Consider the following 23,268-nt stretch of genomic DNA (forward strand, 5'->3'; position numbering starts at 1 on the left):
TCTGTTCAATAATTGGAACGCAATGAATTTCCTTTCGAGCTACCCGAACCCCATCTACTCTTAGAACCTATCACCGCTTCTTAAGCTGCTTGTTATGATGACGGTATGGTATGAAGGAGCCACTCTCCGGGTAAAATCGATCCCGATAAGTCGTCCCGGGCACGGTACAGCCTTTCAATCTGCGCACCTTATGGTCGGGGTTGTTCCGCAACATGACATCTCTGAACCGCTGAAGAACACGAACAGCATCGTTGTACCATCACTCGTAAAAATTTATGGTACTTTCAACGAGGTGAAATAAATTTGGCGACACTAGACGATCTCATCCAACACGTTCTGCTGTGCTGCACCATCCTGTCATCCACTACCGCCCTCCAAGTTATGCATCGTCCACTACGTCCAGGCACAGTGACTGTAAAATAAAATCAGAAGTGCATACATAATTTAGCAGATTGTTTCCGTAGTCGCAACCGTTTGCGAACAGATTTTAAATGAACCGTTTCCGTGCCCTTTTCTAGCCTTCTGCACATGCCGGCTTGATTTCCCTGGAGGCACTGGAGTCCGCTACACCCTAACCGGGAAGGAAAGGCCGCCTTTGGCACCGGTTGTAACTAATGAAATAAAATATTGAGCATGAACGAATGAACGGGAACGCAGTGCTAACGGATCGGGTCTGGCAGTACCTTACGAGAAATACGTACCTAGCGAGAGGTCGTTCAGATGTTTCCATTAATTTCTTCAATTTTCTCTATTTACCCGTTCCATTCGGTTCTGCCAATTTAAGAAGTTAACGGAGTAATTACATATTTTACAAAGCAATACTGTCAGGATTGAGAGCTGTTCATTCTTATCAACAGTATTTAAGCGTAACAAGCAGATAATCATAAAAAAATTAAATGAATGCATAAAAATACGTTCGTTATTTTTAAAATAAAACAACTCATTTAAAGTTTCAAACGAAGAATATTAGTCACTGCCGTTGTCGTCCTCTTTGAGTGCTACAACAATTGATTATTACCAAGATATTTTAGTATTTACTTAATTAATACAACACTAATCTTTTCTGAGCGAAAACAAATATTCCTTAAAAGTTTGAACAGCTGCATGTCCGCTGTGTTCGCGCGAATGCGCTGATACCGTCATGCCATCGAGCCGCCCCTATCTACCTGTTTAATCTATCAGTAATTGCACTGGGCCAACATTAACATTACATATGAATGTATCAGTGGTTAGGACCGGTTTTGGCTAAGACAATATTTCCACCATCATATTCTTGTTTGCACAACCACTGAATAATATTAATTATTAACTTTCATCGGTTCGAAAGAAACCCATAAAAAAACACAACGTAGGGATCGATCGCGAACAAAAAAACATCAATTATTATTTGCATAGCAAACGCAAACTAACAGCAGCAAAGCCCATTACTTTCGCTTCATTCCACTATTTATCGGCTTCTCCATTGTGAGAAACCTTTAACAAGACGCAATAATCATTCACGATGAGCTATTAAAACCGACAGGAACTTTATCCGGAACATGTGTAAATTGCATATCCTTAACTCTGCGTCCTTTAATGAGCTACACCTTACCAGTACCGGCAAGCGGAATGGTGATAAGGTTTCCTAAGACTCAACCAGATGAAAATCGACCCATTATGTGTGTGCAGCATTGCGGGGCAGAGCAGAAATCCAAACGAATACAATACACAACCCAACCGGCACATCCGATGGAACGATCGTTGCACCACACAGCCACCGTTCGATGTGCTCTTTTGTTTGGCGCAAGGCGTACCGAAATGATATACCATTGTTGGACTGTGTTTTTTGTTGCTTCGGTGCATCTCTGGTTGCACTTCCGCATAATGGTGAATGGAATTGTAGACACGACTGGGTGGTTCCGTTACCACACTGAAACAGTGCAGAATGCCAGCATAATCCCGGATGGTGTGCCATTGCACTTCTGCGCTGGTCGTGTTTTTGTGTGAATGATGATTATCTGTTTTTGTCCTTATGCTGTGCTGGTGTACTGTTGGATTTTTACCCCAGAAGAAACAATGTTGCTGTTCAGCGGGAAGTTATTGCCCCGGCTCTTTCCCGCAGTGAACGTTTGTTATGTACGTTTCACAAGTCTGTGATTCATTTGTCAGTCAATCACCGTCTACGATGCAACGACACCTACGCTGCCTTGAACAGTATAGCAACAGTCCGTCGTCCGAAATTCATCCTTTACTTACCGTTAATGGTACGGTTATAAAACGGATTCGGGAAAAGACAGACACTTCCTAATTCATTCTAATTTAAAGTTTACCATTACGAAATCATGTAATGCTATAAATCCATAACTTTTGTTTCATCACACGATGATGCTGTTGCGTTTATGCTTGGAAACAGATATGAGATCGTTTTGGACTTTGGTCACAATGCGATTTGTTAGCAAGGTTTGTCCAAACAATAGGCTAAATATTGCAAAAGAAACATTCATCCACAACCATATTCGTTTTATATAAAACCTCTTGTTGGGGCATTGCTAAACGTCATACAGCAAACTATGTTGGATCGCTTTCCATGCAATTCCGTACTTCTCAGCGGTGCTGATTGTCAGCTATCAACACATACCATTCCTTGCGCTTCGTTGTTGCGTCGGAAGTAGTTTGCATTGTGCTCCGATTGCAAGGCAAATGTACACCGGAAAGCAAAGGACCTGCGGCACTGGAAACAAGAAATGAGAACTGAACGAATAACACTTCACATCCTGCTCCTTGCGTTCGGTCGTGTCCGGAGGCCTTTCCTGTATTTCTTGTTCCAGGGGTTTCTTTACCGCTCTCAATACATATGCAACGCCACGTGAGTCTAGCAGCTTGAGAAAGTGTTGCTATACGCGAGCATTCGGTAATGTTTTTTTCTTTTCTTTTCGTTTTTTTTTTTGTCAACCATTTCCAATAGTCCTACTTTCTGCCATTTTAATATTCATGAGCTGGAATGACGGTTTGTGGGCATTTGCTAGCACATACACACACACACACACAAACTAAAACAGTACCAGGATCGGTGAAAAGTTTGCCAAAGGGCATTTTGGCTAACAGGAGAGCAACTCGTCGAGCAGCAGAACCAGCACGGCGAGTAGCCCGATACTACTGGATTGTCCCCGTGATAAAGGAAAATAAATGAGAAAAGTATCGATCCAAGACTTGAAAAACGCGCTACATTTTAGCCCGCGCAAACCGCCGTCTACAGCACGTGCAGCACTGGAAAAGCTGAAGTCGGAACTTAAACTGTACAACCATTGGGGGAAAACTATGATTGGATAAGGATTGTTACGGGTTTTGTCGCTATTGTTTATTCGTGTTTGAGAACTCGTTCGACCTGAATGCGAACAGCAGTATTCTTCGTTTAGAATATCAATCAAAAGACAGACAGGGATCTAACATGGCCGAGTTGATTTTCGAAGGGAAATTCTAAGCTATTAAACTGAACACTTAAATTTACTTCATTGAATTTTACACTGCCAGTTCAAGCATTTCACCAAAGTATACACAAAGTTGTATTAAAGCCACAGTTGATAGTTTCCACTCTCCCAAGCACTGTTACAAACTGTTTAAATGAATAAATATTCCCGAAAAGAATGTTCCCCGCAATTATGTTTCTCTGCCAGCTTAGTTACAAACATTGAAAAGGGTTTATAAATGGTGAATCATTGTAACATAAATAGTAAAGCGGAGCCGACTCGTAAACTACCAAAAGAAATAAATTTACTTCCAAGGTTGTACAGATGAATCCATATCCAAGTTTGAAAATGGAAAGCCAACGAAAACAAGAAATTTCTTCATTCTGAAGAGAGAAGAAATGCTGCGTTTCAAGGATGAACAAATTGAACTAAATCAAGACATTATACATTGTTACAACATTAAAATAATTGAGAAGCCAAGTCTTCCAAGTTCAGAACTTAAGGCAAAAAACTTTGTTTCTTACATTTCATTTTATGTCGTTTCATTCAAGAGGATTTCATAACAGCCCAATACTGTTCTAGCAACTGGAATCCAAGTAACCGACAAAATGTTTGCTGCAAAGGAAATGCAGGACCTCACCAAAGCATTCCGGTTATCAACTCCAAGAGCCGCCTGAACCCTGCTGACAAAACCATCAGTTTGACTCGAGAAGTTGAAACCTTTGTTGTGTAATATGTATAAAAGTTGTCTTGTACGGTTTTAATTCCCATCAATAGGTACCAGCGCCAGTCTTTCACAAGACAATAGCGACACCAAATCCCATTCGGCCCGTGAACTCGAACACAGGAATGACAATCCTGCTGCGGGTCAATAAAGTCAAGGAAAACCACGAATAAATTGGCTATACAACCACAAACCAGTTAAATATTTTAAAACTAAAGTAAAAACCATGGCTAGTGAACACCTAAAGCGATATTTTTAAGGTTAACATTAGTTGCGGGTTCCCCCTGCGGTCAGTAAATGCCTCCAACCGCAAAGCTATCGATGGAATTTTAGATAATTTTCAAAAAACCATGAAATTTGTATCGGCAGGTGCGTGGATTGAGCTGTGCATAATATTCGCACACATCCCTGTCCAAAACCACACAAAGCTAACTTTTGCACCGGAAGCGTACTATTTCCACTCAGCTATCGAAAGGTGTTCACGGTGATATCTATAAAAAAAAACACACACACAGTCACACGTAGGCCGTGTTGTTTTGCACAACATTAGTTAGTCATTCAATTTGGTTTATGGTTTTCGTGGCAGTAAAACACCCAACCCGTCCCGCGAGATACGGCCGGCTAGGTGGCGGTTAGTATCAGTGCTGCCACCGCTGGTTCGATGTCCCGTCCGTTTTGTTATTTTATTTGCTTCCTTCCGCCTGCTTCCCAGTTCCACGGTGAGACACGTTCTACTCCATTCGTGAAACAATTTCATCCACACCCGATCACCTGGGCTTGGGTGTTGTACCTCAGCAGTTTGCATCACACAAGGAGTTCTTCATCTGCGCTTGTGTGTGCGATCGTTGACCGATTAATTCAAATTGTGCGCGGAATGCAAAACTGAACTCGTCCGCTGTTTGCTTTTCTGCAGCGTTACAAATCAAATCGTTTTAAATGATAATGATGCAACGTATCAGTTCCCAATCGGAGCGTGTTATGCAAGATAAATTATGTAAATTGTGTTGGTATTATATTTTTTTATCATAACGGCCCCAGCCGAAACCAATTTCATTCGTTTACATATGAAGCTTAATTTAAAGCGAAATCATAGAACACTCTTTATGTCCCATTGTTCACTCAAACAAATAAGTTTGTTTCGTCATTTTTCGGTGAATAATTTTACTCGGGGCTAACACAATTCATGCAAACACTTTGGAAGTCCTTGATCGATTGTGACGTTCCCTCGTTCAATGTGGTTTCATTTGATAAACATTCCAATACATTCACACAACATTTATAACGACCATTATAGCCCGAAAAAGGGTAAAAGTGTTCGGCTGTTCGTTAGCTGCTACTGCCATGGCTGAACCATCTTCCAATAAAGTGACCACAGACGACAATCATTCTGTCAGAGTGATTGACTGCTTAAGCCGTACATCGTCACGGGCTGCATGTCGGGGGCCGCAAACCTTTCACTCGGTGGCCCGGAACCAGCACGAATAGCGCACGGCCACCGGCGGGTCAAACCGGTAAGTGATAAATGAAGCTTGTTAGAGCGGAACTTAACGAAGAAATTTTTCAAACACTCACTCGTGCCGAAACCCCACCCTGTGGCCTGCCGTCAAGGTTTGCATGCACGTTTGTCCGACGCTTCCGTTCGAGCGCAACGCCATGACACCGGAAGTGCTTACGCGTTGCAAATTGCAAAGGTGAGCTAAAGGGTGGTCAGGACGATTTATTATCTGAGAATAAGCGATCTTATTTGTCAACCTCACCAGCGCTTAGGGCGGCTTACGCAAACGTTAAACCGGTATGGCTCTTCCACCCGCAAGTCAAGATAGGCAGAGCGAGCACTCGCTATCTATTGCGATAGGTATGGCAGCAAAAAATAACACAATTTCTCCGGTTGCAATGACGTCATTTTCGGAGCAAACAAACCAAATAGGCTAGATAATCTTAGCAGACCCACATAAGCGCTGTTTATGCTTTCGTCATGTCTGTACAAAGCACGTGAAACCATGTAGCCATTGTTTAAGCAGAATCCATTACATACTTATTACATTTAAGGCGGAAGAATATCACGTTACAACCAAGCAAACCTAGAGAAAGGTCACATTTTCTCTTCGCTTACTTTCAACACATTTCCTCTTCAACTTTTCCCTTTTCTAACAGTTCGATTTTGAATCACAAGTTTGATTTGATAAACGAAGGAGTAAAGAGCTTTTTTTGTTTTAAGAATTGTACCCATCGTATGGGCATCACTCGACAACATCGACTCAGTAAATCTCTTCGGGTGACTGATTTTATCAAACATACGGATACACTGATTATGCATGGCCATGATTGGTTCTTATCCCGATCTGGAACCCGATACGCTTGAGACACATTTAACTGAACCGTAACTCATATCTGCCTGCTTTATATACAACGGATGAAAGCCAAAAAAACATTCGCATCAGTATTTCATTTTCCATACGCACACTGGTCAGTAAGAAGTAGCTTGAGAAAATAAATTTGAAAAAAAGTAAACCTCATGAAGGTAACTCACACTTATTGTGGTGAACGTCAAACTTGCAAGAATCAAACATCAAAATCAAACAGAAGAAGAATCGTGAATGCTATGTGATTTTTTTTTTCATTTATTTTTACAATATTCACTAAAAGTACAAATTTTAATTTAAATATTATGTTCGATATTTGAAAACAATTTTCAATTTTGAAATGGATTGAAAATATAATAAATTATATAATATTTCCTTCCTCAATTTGGAATAGCACAACTCCCATTTAAAGTCTTCATTTAATGTTAGACTACACATCACTTCTTCTGTGGTCAACTGCATGGGCAACGTACGAAAAAAATGAGCGAAAAGAACAAGAGAATGAAGCAACCATAAGATAGATGAATTCCAATTTGCTGGTCCAATTTTCCGTCCACCATTTTAAGCCATTAGCTTTTCTACTCATCTCGTAATTTGATACACTGGCACTGTGACACCGTCACCTGACGTAATCGGTTTTTCCCAACCGGCGGCACCCAGCCTTGGCTGCAAGGCCGGTTACCCGCGGCATACTCTCATTACAGAATATATTAGATTTTAGATTACAATTTTATGGTTTCTGCAACAGCCTCCCTTCAAACGTACGTGCATCGTTTCCGAAACGAAAAAGCAGCTCGAACGCAACCCTCCACTGACTGCGTCCGTCTTGATGGCGTTGCCTCACACATACACACAGTCGTGCTATTGGCCATGGCGACGACCAAGAAGCTCGTACGTTGCTGTTTGTTAAAATACCGTTTCAAATTCAATTAAGTTCAGATCATACTGCCACCAATCTGCGGCTGAGTAAGAGGACCATGGTAACCGTCTCGTGCCGACCGGGGACATCCAGGCTATCGACGGTTTTGTTATGATGTACGCAGTGCGAGTACTCGGTTGAAACCTGCCAAGCAACAAAGCAAAGACACTTATTAACAATGCGTCTCCTTCGTATGCCTTCCTCGTCAGAAATGTTTGCTTAATTTTGTTTTAATAAAGTGAAGGATCTTGTAAAGTTTATCGCTATCAAAAAACCTGGTACTATCATCCCCGCGCGGATATCTCTGCTCAATATCCTACTACATAGCACGCTCGTCTGGTTGGAAGCAATTTTAATTGAAAGCTTTCAGTGTAATATATTCCGTAAACCAAACAATCTGCTACTGTCAACGAGAAAATTCTAAGGTTGTTAGAGGTTAGCGTTTGCAATACTTTCATATTATGCATTTCGCATTATCATATATTTTTTTAGATCAAAAGATAATCAAAACCATATTAAAAATATTATTGCTACAACGGACAATCAATGGGTAGCGGTATTTTGATAGTACTGCGAATTTAGAATGCAAAAATCTAGTAAGTAACTGAGGGTTGCTAAATGGTTACTTCAAATTCATAATGATTACTTCAAATGGAGATGCGTACTTATCATCGTTTGGATTGCAGTACTCACATTTTGGATCATGAATATTTGAATATAGCAATATTAGTTATACACTCGAGCAAATCAAAAACTAGGACATCGAAAACCAGTGAGAATGACCATACAAACCAAAAACTGTAGACATTCTTCTTACCGGATTGCACCTGAACTAAAAACGTTTTTATAAAATACCACTTAAAAAAGCTTATATTTCCATAACCATCAACATCAGACCATCAGAACCTTGAATCGACCGCAAAACGATAACAAAACAGGGACTTCTTTTCGGAAGCGATTTACTTGCGCGCAACAATGCTCGATTACTGCAGCATCAAGGCTAGAAAGCATTGTTAAAGTTCAATCCAAGCTCAACCAACTCAATCCGACACGGGATTGACCGTAAGCTCGGAGAAAATGCACCCAAATAAAGGAAATAAAGATAATACCACTTCTTCGTAAACGGTCCGATGCCTCCGGATCCAATAGTTTCCATTGCTGCATAACTGTTTGACTTTAGCCTGGCTTAGCCGAAAACGTTACGATTGCAAGTTGGCAACAGAAGCCGGTCCGAGCTACCCTCTGGCGAAAACAACAACAGGCTCGAATATCCATTGAATAGTACCGGGACACTGTAAAAATGGTGAACGATGCCCAATTCACCCACCACCATAAGAAGCTACTCAGATCGTTACGAAACCTACCCAAATGACGTTAGTGCCGGATCGGCTTTCTGTAAAATGGTTTTATTCATCAGAAAAAGCTTTGTATTTTGCGTATTGAACATATTGATGCTTAATAATTTTGGGCGTTTGCACGCAGTGTTCTGTGTTCCTTTATCATTTTTCAGTTTCAAGTGAAGCTTTTGAATAATTTTCATGTTTTATCATTTAACGATGACATAAATTGAATGAAATTAATTTGAGTTAAAACTTTCTGTAACATTTTTTTTTCTGCGATAATGTCGTTCACTTGTTACTATGATATGCAACTGAAAGCATTTAAATCAAGTGCTAACATACAGATTAGAGTCTATCCAACACAAACTCTCCCGCCCTACAACACCTTAGCCTGGCAGTAAACATACACTTTGTGAATCTCGGTTTGTGGTACTTGGCAATCACTGCGATAGACGACATATAGCACGGCTATTGTATGTGGCTGGCCTTCTCAACGAGAGTATTCAAAGTCTAACTTTACTACAACGACCGATGAACGGCTTTATACAAAATCTATCAAAATTTTCTTACGGACTCGTCCACTGCTAAGAACGTCCCGCAGCCATACCAGCTATAGATCAAGAGACTCTCATAAACCAATCAACGAAATTCAACAGCTTCCAACAGGCTTCCATTTTTCGGAGCAGTACCTCAAAAAGTACCACCAGACACGACCAAGACATAATTTGAATCTATTTAAAAGCTACACATAACGCCCTTCCTGAAATCATGTATATCAATCTAATGGCGATTCTATTATTTCTACACTAAATTTGCTCAGGACAACTTTTTTCAACTACAGCTTTTAAAATTACTCTTTTTATAGCAGAGTGAATGAAAATCACCTTTGCAAACAATAGAAAAGGAAGCCATGTCCTACCAGCTACCGGTGCCGACAATCAAAAGGCAACCACACGAACGGTTTCTCGTTAAGAATGGGAATGAGAAATTCTATACAGCGTATTAAAGAAGCGTCTAGGTTAGAGAGGCGCCACGAACACCGTCGAAACAACTTGGAAATAATTACAAAATTTTCCCTCCCCAAACAATACCGGCCGAGGGTACCGAGATGAAATTCACGACGCCTCGCTCCTTCGCACCGACCATCAAACTAACTAGCGCGGGAGAGATCCCAAGTTTTGGGTTGGTCGGAGGATCGAAGCGAAAAGGTCCCATCCGGTAAGTAACAAAGTGGCCAATTTGAATACGAAATTAAACTTACCGTTACCGAATAAGGTGTGTACCACCGACAACACCACCGCCCGTCAACGCACAATATAAAGCGATGGAAACAATCTCAAGGTATCCGAAGCTTGTTTTTTTTTTGTTTTTGTTTCCATTCACCAAATCGACTTCCTGCAACCCGTGCAGGTGGCAGGCGGAAGTACGGTTTGTAACGTTGGCCTCCGTTGGGCTCGATTTAATAGCATGCACCGGAAGTGGTAGATTTCGGAACCGTTCTGAAGGTGAATAATTGTAATTTTATTCTATCCGCCACGTTAAACATTTCTGCTAAATAATGCCACCCGGAGCATGGGTAGCCCGAGGGTTGGGCATGGGTGGATCAAAAAAGTCCCATTAATAAGAGCAAGTTTGTTTGCATTCCCCAGTGCCTAGCGATTTCTTTTGTGCGAAAGATTACGACGTCTTTCGTTGTTAAGAAATTAGCTAATGCTCGGTGTAATTAATGAGACCAAATTTGATTTTTCTGCAGCGTTTCTTTTGAACGATTCTCACGTACAATATGTGTTGTTCGGAGTTGATGCACCTGATCAATTTGAATGAATAATGTCTTAAGTATGCGTTCCAAATAGTAAACCGAGTGGTTTCTTTTCTGGCATCCCCTACTCAACTTGAAATAGTTGTGTTCACTAGCTTTTAACAAAAATGAGTCAAACCACAGTTTTGCTCAAACAAAAACCTATCCCGAAGAAGTACAAACATAAAAGCCAAATGAATAGAAATGCGGCATCATTAGCATGCAAAAATATAAATAGATCAAAACTAATTCCGTAATTGGAACATACTGTTTTTATTTGCGTTTTTCATAACACTTACTCAACGAACGAAAGTTTCATAACAGAAGTGCCGTATTCTTATACGTTTTTCAAGTTTTTCACCTTGCCCTCTTTCGGAAAAGTACTCCCCGAACAACTCCATCATTTTTCATTTCGTTTCAGCTGTCAGCAAAATACGAAAGCAAAAGACAACAACCAAAGACGGAAAGTTGCACGGTTTTATGTTTAAGTGTGCTTGATAAGTCAGATTCTCTTCTGTCTGCACCGACTGCCGAAGAAATGCAGACTAAAGCTAATTAGAGTTTGGAAAGTGCGCCTCTGTGTAGTATTCTTTTGCCGACTTCTTTGGAGCAAAGTGTCAAAGATGCATTTTGCATTCGTACAACTTTTAATGAAGAGACCAGACCTAAACATATAGCTTTGTACGCTAATGCTACACAAATATGGACGTACTCTCGTTTAATGGAATCATTAATTAAATCTGAATAGCGTTATTCACTCGAATTGTTTTTTTCACTAAACTAATATAAATACTAGGAACCGAATGGAAACGTTACCATGGTTCGGATGCCTCACAAAATGTTTCCAAAAGCCATGTGTAAAGTAGCTTCTTTTGTACGAATGCTACGTATTGCCATAAAACGCAAACCAGACACATTTACTATTGTTTAATCTTAGCTAATCACGAACCAACAGTGGCTGTGTACCTATACCTTTGAAGGACGAAGCTACCTGTTTCTGTTTTTCGCCTACCTGTTAAGCTTGTATGTATCGCGAATTGAAAAGTATGAAAGTTTAACGCAAGGTTCGCTTTCATACGTGACTGGCATGCGACAAAATCACTGAAACTATGAATGGCTTACTCGGTGAGCCGAATACCTGGAACACATCACAAACTAGGTGTGCAATCAATACATTCTACTTTTCCCGAAAGCGTACCGCAACGCTTTTGATTTCTCTGCGACCACATCGATGTAACGGTGGAACCTTTTGTTCAAAAGTCACGTGCCGAAAGTATGCCCGATACAAAAGGAAGACATTGGTGTAAAATGCACTATTGATGCCGTTAAGAAACGTTTACATAGATTTTACAGCGTTCGATATCGATCAATCTATACGTTTTGCATAGTTTCTAGATCACAAAATTGTACCATCGTACGTTACGCATTCGTCGGAGTCCCAAATCAACTTGCAATTAGCAGCTCTCCTTAATTTGATTCTAGAATAAGGAAACATGCACAAGAACGAATTTCGTTCATACCTGTGTTCGGAATAAGGAGTTTCGAAATTAAAACCTACAATTAAAATCAATCAAAAATCAACTTTTTTTCAACTCTAATCATTTCACTATTAAATCAACTATTTAATCTGTGTTGATTACACGATCCGAGACAAACAATTTACCTCAATTTTATTATCATTAGCAGGCTTGATTTGTGAACGGTTTGGAAGGAACAGTTACTGTTGGATTTAGAGACAAGCCTGTTAATAAATTGATTTTTGTTACTACTGTGCACATTGAATTAATTTTTTTCCAGTTCAAACACTATTTATACACGGCAGCTACTAGGCGTCTCCATCGACTCCTTAAAATGTCGAATTAATTACGGTTTCTTTGCCATTTTTCCATCACATTTCCGTAAACGTTCATTGGAGAGAAAAGCAAAACAAAAATATTATAATTTAGACCTTTCTAAAAAACCAAAGCTTAACCTTTCCTCAATCCCTGGTCAATAACACGAAAGCACGATTAATCAACAAATGTAACGCTTTTAAAAATTCATCCTCGATTCAAACTTTACCCGTTAAATTCCACACTCTTGACAGCCTTTTTCTTGTTTTCAAAATAATCTAACAGCTTCATAGCACCATGAGCAATCATGTTCTTCACACAAACCTGTTATCCTTGCTAATTATGCATGCATTGTTTATCAGCTTATCTCGTCTAAATAGTGGTTGACGCTGTGGGTTAAATTATGCTGTGTAACCCGTAAATAAATCAGACTCATTAGTGTCGTTGATAATAAGCAGCGCCGAAACAAAAACACACGGCAACATCACGGTATCTAGTAGCAACGTGGTGCATTACCATTTTATCATTCGACCTTGCGCGACATTTGGTGAGCAGCGAAAAATGCAATCCCACAGCGGTTGGTGATGCTTTATACTTTCCAGCAAAACGTGCCACTCATGCAGAGCGATAGAAGAACTAAAAAACAGCGAACCACCATCACCGCTTTTTTTGTCCCACATGATCATGACGTGCACGTAAACGTGGCACTCCTGTTTAGATTAATCTGTAGCACGGTGGGGTTATAAATTCATCAGCATCCAGCGTGACATTATGCAAGATGGTTGAATTTTTAACAGGTTGCCACCCACATTGCTTGTTCTGGTACAAACAAAAACATATGGAGAACGACCCACCCACCAATACTGAGAAAAGGATGGAGAATTTGTAAGATTCATTCTATTAAGTTAGCAAGCAGTTGTATGTGGACTATTCTAAATAAATCATCTTCAAAAATTATTAGTTTCACCAAAGCGTAACGAATTACGCACGATACGTTGACCACGTTGAACGATTTCTTATGCATGCCTTAGACCCATTACTCTCTATGATGTTACGATGAATCGAGTAAACTTGTGTGTCTTCCAGCGTTATAAAGTTCTGGTGATCCATTAAAAGTAAAACTATTTTCATAGGACTATATGGGTAACCCATGCAACCTTTGCCATTTTACATAAGTAAACAGTTTCGCTTTATCCCAAGCCACCTTACCGCTTTTACAAACAGCGTTGGTTTGTTTTTCATTATGTGCTATTCATTGCCGACCACACAAACTTACGGTGAACAGCAAAATTGTAACGAGTTACGGTGTTGAAGAGGATGGAGCATTGCATTTTCTGTTGCATATGGGTTAATTAACACGAGACGTGTTCTTTTGCTGCTGGTCGTCAAAAACTGGCATTTCTGTAGTTTTGCGTCCATCAAATATGACAGAATGAAACAAATTTAACAAAAAAAAAACAGGATATCCATTGTTAGCTCTTGGAGAGATACCTGCATTGTTACAACGCTGGTGGAGAACATCGGTAACGATAAGGAGGGAAAAACTGTTGAAAATAATATTGCAAAAACCTGTCACACGAACGGTTAGAAACACATAGAGCAAACTTTTTTTTTGTATTCAACGCTCTGTACGCAAGCAAAATCATACTATTTCGAAAAAAAAGTTAGTTAACTAACAACAGTTGCTTCACCTTTTCGTATATTTTAACAAGCATTCTGCTGCTGCTTCAGTTGTCTTTACGATCATTAAGATAAATTTAATACTTCTCGCAGAAACTAATAGACGTTCGCTCGCTGACCCACAACGGCTTGTACAAGAATCTTCACAGAACTTTGAAGATGCGTACTAATAAACATGCGAAGTTTCTTGGCAACTCTTCCGCACCTTTGTATACCTTGCCCCTCAACTGAGGCGGACTCCAACCCGGTAACGATGTGCACGATAGTTCCTTGTTTCTGTTTGCGGCGAGAATTTCCCTTAAGTTTCTCGTGCGCACCAATTAGTGATGCATTTGGCTATCTTTCTGCATCGCACGGCACAAAAAGCATACTCTATGGAGTAAAGATCCCTATCCAGAGTTCCACCAGACCGTTCGTTAGCACATGGTATCGTTGAAATCCACTTTGATGGTTCTGCTGTTGCTACCGGTGATTCAATTGGCTAAAACGAACGCACTAAATTACTGCACTGCAGCTGGTAAATATCCGTTTCCCATCTCAACATGCAAGTACTACGATTTTTACATATATTGTACAAGATATATGACGGAATCGTAATGGAAAATGCAAACCTAGCTTACAACGCTTAACGTTTTACCTCGCCTGCAGAGATAACGCCTGCTTTGATTTTTTTTTTTCAAGTTCAATTTTGTTTTATTTTTCCCAGACTATCACTAAATTATGTCCTCCAGATACAGTAAAGTTGGTTTTCAACGACTATTTCTACTTAATAATTTGTACCTTTAGGTTTTTGTAGTGGATATTTTCAACCGCTCATGTTACGGTTCCGATCAGCTCACATAAGACATATAAAATGGGTTGTATCGGTTAATCGGAGAATTTTTCGTAAAAATATTCATATTACTCACGTTTGCAGTCGGAAACTCTCGTTAGTAACAATTCTTTGATGAGTTTTAATTCCCTTTTCACACATAATGCCACCCAACAATCCAGAAACGTTCAAAACGAGTTCCTTTTGAAGTGGGCTCGAAGCAATTGGAATTTTTCATTGAAAACCAGCACACATGTTATAAGGTTTCATGCACCAGATTCATCGTGCTGTCAGGCACATTGTTGGCTAAAGTTGCGAGAATAACGTTCCACATCAGTCCCATTTTTCCACGAATTCTAACCGAATTGTGCATATCAATTAACCTTTTTCCACTGTGATAATATTCGAAACGAGCAACCCCGTTTGCATACATAAGGCTTTTTTCCATTCATGCTCTCTGTTTTCATCTTGTCCATTCACAACAAACGTTTGCCTTACGTTGTCAGCTCTCGCTACCAAAAACTCACACACAAACCTTACCGGCACAAAGCATTCGATGGGAAAATTACAATCCTCTACCCCCGGGTGTGCAGGGCGTTTTCATGCCATGTCGTCCTACCTGTTCCACGAAGCACTTTTAATGCTAATATTGGCATATTGATAACCGCTAAGCAGTATCATGAAACCGGCAGCTGAGACTAGACGCAAGATAATGCCTTGCCTAACCATGCTTCGACGAGGGTGAAACGCATTCACCGCACAGAACTGGCCCCATTTAAGCAACGACTTTATTCTACACCATTCAAAATCCACTTGTACGATAAAAGATAATGCGGCGGGCGTAGTCGCTACGGTTATGAACCGGGCAGCAGCACGTAAAGGATACACAGTTTAAGCAGGTTGCATTATTAAATTATACCAAACTTAACGCTACAAACAGCGTACCAAACTTATTAAATATGGATAATCCATTCAAAGAAGCTGGAAAAGTGAAGCGAATGGCGGTGATAATGGTGTAACATTTTCGTTACAAACGTTTTCCCTCACGCCGTTTGGTAACATTAGGGAGAACTTAGTTTCAACGAACAGTTCACTTCCGATACTTTTTATCCTTACTTTGTCTTGTTCTTCTTCCGTTTTTTTGCGTAGAAAATTCAACGCTTCCGATTGTGAGCCGTTGGAGCATTCGCACATACCACTAAGCCCCCGGCTTGGTCGGAAGACAGCGGTATTTGCACGTGAGCACGAATCATTAATCAAATCATAATCTGAAAATAAAACAAACGCTTCGACGAAAATCGATATCCCAGTGGCCAGTTGTATGTGACTGCAGTATGGGAAGTTATAATCTGCCATCCATAATTCTATTGCCGCACACGGTAGGGCGTAATTTTTGTGCCACGCAAATAAACTTTTGCCGCTTCTCGGCTTTCTCGGCCCGTCCGATCTTGCCCAGCCAACGGTGTTTGACGTTTGCGGTTGAGAAAACAAACCAATCCGCATCTCGCACGAGCGGAAAAGGGGCTGTTCGGTGTTGGGCGGTTGAGAGCTCGTTGAACAGTATTTAGCCGTTGCGGTTCTTTGCCAGTTCTCGCTACCAATACCAATACTATCGATAAAACTTTTTGCAATCCGCATACGCCATCGTTTTGCGGTGCGGTTGTTCAGCTGCCAAGTGTGGGTCAGATTCTTGCCGATTTTTGGCCGCTTCGTTCGTAGCTTAGCAAAATGGGGTAAGCGAAAGCACACAAATCAAAAGTTAGCTAACTTACTGTCCACTGAGAATGAAGTAGTTTGCAAACACGCAACCGTGCGTCAAATGCGATAGGTTGAAATAGGAACCTGTGGATACTTTTGATCGTATTGTTGATATTTGCCTTTATTCAGTAATTTAACAATAAGTCTCAAGTAAAAACAAACCTTCCCTTATCAAAATGAGCTAGAGAACAGCCGGTATTTAACCATTACAGATGAGCTAGAGAACAGCCGGTATTTAACCATTACAGATATGTTCAAACTAAGACGGCCAATAAATCAATTATACGATCTCTAGTATTTGCTAGTGCATTATTGTATCCATGAGCTTCTCGTGCATATTATTTCACTGATATGAGCGAATATTTGGAAAAGACTACATCCAAAGCTCTATGACATCGAAATATGGAATCTAAATGTGTCAACAAAAAAAACAGCATTTAAAACCACTACACCCATTTTTCATAGCTTTTTGCACAACACATGGAAATATTCTCGGTTGGACGAAAAAGTGTACGATAGTGAGGTCTCTTATTCATTATACCAGGTTTATTTATTCTTTTGCAGCATAGTGGTTGCAAGTATTGATCACTGGTGATTGACACTGTAAAAACTCCACCCATGCTAACCGTAAATCGTGATGATTTTCTAATTTACCCATCAATTATTCCCCTTGGGCAGTGCTATCAATTAACCAGAATCAAGCCCTATCTTTACTATTTACATCGATGATACGCACCAATTACGATGCGAAATCGAACAACCACAAAATTAAATCAATGTCAAATTAAGCTTTTAAACGTTGCGGGAACTTAGTGCTGTTACTACTGTTTGTTTAGAGTGCCGTTCGTGCTGACACAGCGCACGATTTGACGCTGGTATTTGAGAGCATTAAATACAATTTTAGCACTCATAACCGTGGTGCATAGAGACGATACAGTTTTGTAAGTTATTATTTATTTATTTCTTACATGATGACGGCGTTTGCCGTATTGATAATACGGCGTACAAAGTGTTGAGTTTATACAAATCTTTCAAATTTTACAACGCATTTCCTCCTTGCGAATTGCCTTATCCCGGGCATACTCGGTTGGATTGGTTGTTGGTGTATGGTGGATGTTGGTTTTGTGACGATACAGTTTTGTAAGTGTTGTAAATAAAGTTATTAGTGAATCTTTGTTTAATTAATGTCTTGTTTCGATAGCGATAATCCATAATGCTGTGATGGATGTGAAAATCATTATTCAATTTCTTCATTCGGCATACAATTATATGTTATATGATTTACTAAACAATGGCACAAAACCCTAAAGTAATAATACGCTCCTTGTGAACGCTCCAAAGACTCAATGTGTTTAATAGAGACAGTAATTAATCTCTAAAAAGCTTCACAACTTCCATTGACTCTAGAAACGTGAAAAACTTAAACAACACCAAATCTAACCATTGTTAAGTAATTATTCAACAAAACATTGTAATCCACTGGCCGTGCATCTTCTTTGCATCGATGCAAGTCGCTTAGTAGACGGCAGCAGTGAAACATTCTATAAATTCTCCTTAACAAGATCACATACCAGTGCCGTGCACCAGATTGCATCACAACTTGCAAAAACCAATCTAAAACGGTTGTACCAAATTTGCCATTCGCTCGACAAGGGCATGGCTTAATTTATGGGGCAATAAATTTTCAATCACATCGAACTCAAGACACTGTGGCGAAGGAGGAACGGATATAATTCCGAAAGGCTTTCTTGCTGCACTTTTTTGTCATCTGCTTCACACTTCCTGGCAAATTCCATACGCCACTCTACTGCACATGGACATTTTATACCCTTTTTTGTATCCAAATAGACCAGGACTTAACGAGGAAAACACTCGAGTAGATCTACACCACACAACGGTGTCGCTAACACGCGTTAAACCGACAAAAAGGATACAAAAAAACGGATCAGCTTGAGTTATTACCTACAACAAACGAAAAACTTTACGGTATCCTTTTAGGCACCGAAATTACGCTCACTTTTCTCGAAAAACCTTACAATGATGAATAGCGATTCTAATATTGGTAAATACAATGTATATATGGTATGACACTTAATTACTTTACAATTCTATACCCAATACTAATAAAATCATTCTTTTTTATTGTTATCAGTGATGCAGCAATGCACCAAGATATAATAATCCATTATAAATATATAGAAGATATACTTGATCATTCATAACATCAAGTAATAACAATTGAGTCATAAAACAACATCAGTAATAAAAAAAACATAACCAATGTTCCGTAAACCAATCCAAGATATACCGATGCCAAGCAAATTCACCTGGAAAAGAAACAAAGATTACCTAGAAATTTTTAAAATGTAATAACCATTCCATGTGTTAAGAGCAGACTTTTCAGATTAATTCTGTAAATCATCATTGTCAGGTTTTATGTTCCCATAGCACTGCATAAATAACTGTAACACTATTTCCGTACAACTTTGCTAACCTGAACCATTTCACAAAACAATATTCATAAATCATTCAACTCAAAAGCTTACTGTCAAACAGCCCCGATGAAAGTGCTATTGAAAGGCAAGAAATTGCAATCGAATGTCTTATTGCTGATCAGCCATCGTGCACTATTTTCCCGTCGGACAGACTCTGCATTCCACTTTGGTTGATTGAAAGCCTCGGTACATTTTGCTCTCGGCCAACGCAGAACTACCAGCCCATATCAACCCGTTTCAGTCAATCGAATCCATTTGCAGACGAGCGAGCATTCGGGAAAATAAATTGACTGAAGTCACTGTCGGAACTATACCCGCAGCTATTCAATCCATTTGCCGCTTAAAAGTGCCCATTGACTGACGCCTTTGAGCCAACTCGCACAAAAGCGAAAAAAGCAACTGCGAACGGAATGACTGAAAGAGGAAGAAAATCAATTCTAAATGAATGTAGAACGAAACGTTTGAAGTGTCGCATAGTGGCATAGCTAATAGTGGCACCTGTCGATGAATGTTATGATAAATGTGTAACGCTTTTTGTACACGGAATTTACAATTTTATTTCATTGCTCAGCAATTTGGCACATTCCAAACCAGTACAGAATTCATAGTATTCTGATTTGAGTATTTTAAATTTGGGTTTTTACAAATACATTACTTTCCTTGAAAAAACATTTCCACTTCCTTTGAAATTAAAACAACAAAATGGCAAAACAGTAACAGGATGATAGTTATTCTTTAACAAAACTAAAAATTCAATATTTATAAACTTCAACCTTTGCAAAAGGTCGACCTTGTCTAAAGATCCGCTACAAAAAATCTGTTGATAAGGAAATATGTTTTGCCTTTTTACACCATAATACGCAGGGATTTAAAACAGTCCAGCCTTTAGGAATCATTAAGAACCATTTTCATAAGCTCCTTTCATGGAAACTTTCTATTCAAATCGTCACAATGACTCAGACATGGATCCAAATTAGCGCATTACTTCAAACACTGCTATAAAGGTTCTCTTTTAACCTCTGTGCTTTCGTACATTTGTAGCTTATGTTGAAGTCGATCTTCATTGCTCCATCACTGCTATTATTTATATTCCTTCCACATGGCTCAAGGCAAATTGGAAGCTCATTTTCCAATTCAATTAGTAACCCAAGAATAGTACAGTTCGTTAATGAAGCGCAACAAAGTCTGCAACTAATTGATGAGCATTCATATTAGCATGGAATGTGCAGCGAAAAAAAAACACAAACACACACACGCATCAGTAATCGAAACAGGACTTAAAACTTAATGATTCGGAAGAATATGTATGCCTGAAAGGGATTATTTTTTGTCGCGTTTTGTCGAGAAATGCTAATCACTCTTTCTGTTTGCTTGGTGCATTACTTCACTAAAAGCATACAAACATTTCCAACTCGACTGTAATTACATACTCTCCGAAAACGGGGAAAGTTTAACGACTCTCCTTTCCTATCTTTTAACATTCCTTTATTTTTCACATTTCCTCATTTAAATCAATCAACAAACATATAGTCTTTTATTATAAAAGTGTTAATGTCAGTTTTCTAAATTTTACTTAATATATCGATTAAACTGACCTCAACGACTGAATTTGAAATGTAATGGAAAAAGGAAAAATAAGAACAGGGGAGTTGAAAGTGATACCACACCACGAACCATACCACAAACGAAAGATACAATCGAACTGAAATAAAACGTTATCGTATCCATTCGTCCATACGTTAATGGCAATCGTCGGTGAATAAAACACCACATTCGAAACGTTGCATAAAAGTTGCATTCCTTGTGGGCTGTGAGGATGGTATCTGTAACTATTCGATCGCACATGTGCACACTAGGCTCCCAAACCCAAACAGCTAACACTCCCGAGCGAACGGTCAGCACCGCACACATAACCTCTAAGCGCTTGTCATTTATTATTAAGCTTACTAAGAGGTTCGTGACCAGAGTGCTAAAATTAGACCACTTGCCACTAGCGGTACGTTCGAACCGATGTTTTGAAAAACTCTTCCAATCAAGCATATCTTCAAGATCAACTATAGCAGTTCGTATTCTTCGTAATTTTTTAACACGGCTATCCGTGGGTTAAATAATGCTACACGGTAATCACATCAGCAAATTCATATTAATCTAGAGAAAACTTTCGGCTAATTTTAGAATAAAAAAAAGTATTCACTTCAAGAATTCACGTATCGTGAGCAGTTTTAAGAATCAAAATAAATGCCCCTGATAATTAACTATACAAATCCTGCGGGTCCGGTAACTATTACCAAACGAATGAAACTGAACCGCAGTAGGCAGTTCCGTTCACTGTCGATCGTAATATTAGTCGTCAGTTTTACAATAGTTTACCACAGTAGAACAAACAGTACTAAATAAATTATAAAACAATATTCTGAATTATTTGTTTTCTTATTGAAACGCAATTCTAACATTAAAAACAACCGACATAAATTAAGGACACACGACCATAATTATGCCGGTCCGAAAGTAACGGAAAGTGTTTGCTGTCCAAGCCTTAACTTAAGAAGAGCCCAGAAAGCTAGATTCTCTAGTCGTTCCATCGGATTATCTCGCAGAAAAATAATAAGAAGAAAAGGATGTAATTACCACTTTTCTGTTTTGATTGCTTGTTCCTACTGCTAAATGGGACATCATCATGTTGACCTTCCGAATTCGCCGCTCATAAATGAAAGCTCATCCTGGCCTTTCAAAACGATGCATTCATCGCTCACGCCTATCGCACAACACCGGGCCACACCAACCTAAATCCTTTAGCCCCCGGGAGGGTTTTGCTTCAAAGGATTGTAAACATACTAATCTTCGCACGATGCAAAAAAAATAATAAAACAGCATGCAAACAACCTGCCACTGTCTGAAGTGTACCTGCAAGCGGAACTGGAACGTGTTTACTAGGTAATTGCAGGCCGCCTTCAAAGAGGGAAATTTATATTTTCACACCCCCAAGGAACGACCCCTGGAACAGGGGGAGAACCCCGAAAGATAAACGATGCCGCAGCACCAAATGACTAACGCCAACAATCATTCAAGGAAGCGACTAAAGCAAGGTTTACTTTGCACTTCTTCGTTTTAGCCACCGAACACGCACACACAACACATTGGCTGACGAGGCAATGTTGCTCTCGGGGGTTTCTTTTTTTTGTGTGTCTCCATTTGATAAGGGTGCTGCACCCATATCGTTACGTCTTAAATTGAGAGTCAAAAGGATTGACTGCCTCCTGCCCCTGCGTGTGAATGTGTATGGCGGTACAAGAAAAGTAAAAGGCTTCCTGCAAACAGTAACGCCACCTTTTTGGTTTTTCTTTTGTCTTTCCATGCCCTGAGGTTACTAACCGGTCAGCCGGAAGGATGCAGAAGAATATGGTTACTGCAGAACAACGAGTTGAGATTTGTTGGCTACACGAATCGCAACCGGATCGCTCATTGCTCCGGCCGCTCTCATTCGATGTAAGGAACGCGAGGTAGAAGGAAAAAATCAACCATTCCCTCGCAGACTCACATGCGCCTTCGGGGAAGCAAACGACTAGGGAGATTCGCCTCGAGTCAATGGGTAAGGTAAACACTCTTAATGAAAAATCTCCGCAACGTAACCGTACATCAGACAGGGAGTTGTGGTGCAATACTGCGCTGAAAGCATGGAAGGAGGTCCAACCCCAACCGACCCGGAAATGGATGCGAATTCGCAACAACTCGTCCACCTTTCAGCTGCAACCGTGTTGTCGGACGAAACCGGAACGTTGCGCTTGTTTGGAAGAACCTTGGTAGCACATTCTCCCACCGGATGGTGCCAAAGCGCAACGGGGTAGTGAAAGGAGCTATACTATACAACCACGGTACGATAAGACCGAAGCACTGAAGCATTCCACCCAAAGCGTTATAAGGGCAAGCGTTTAGTGTGGATGCACTTGTTCAGTTTTATTTTCCAGGCGTTAGACACGTTTCAGTACTCACATGTACATGCCGGAAGAGGCAGCTGTTTGGTTTAGTGGCGCTTCAAGGGGCACCACCACGTACCGGTACGAACCGTAAATTAACACTGGAAAATCTGATACAGCACCTTACG

The sequence above is a fragment of the Anopheles marshallii genome, chromosome 2 (genome assembly GCF_943734725.1).
Source record: "Anopheles marshallii chromosome 2, idAnoMarsDA_429_01, whole genome shotgun sequence".
Taxonomy (NCBI): domain Eukaryota; kingdom Metazoa; phylum Arthropoda; class Insecta; order Diptera; family Culicidae; genus Anopheles; species Anopheles marshallii.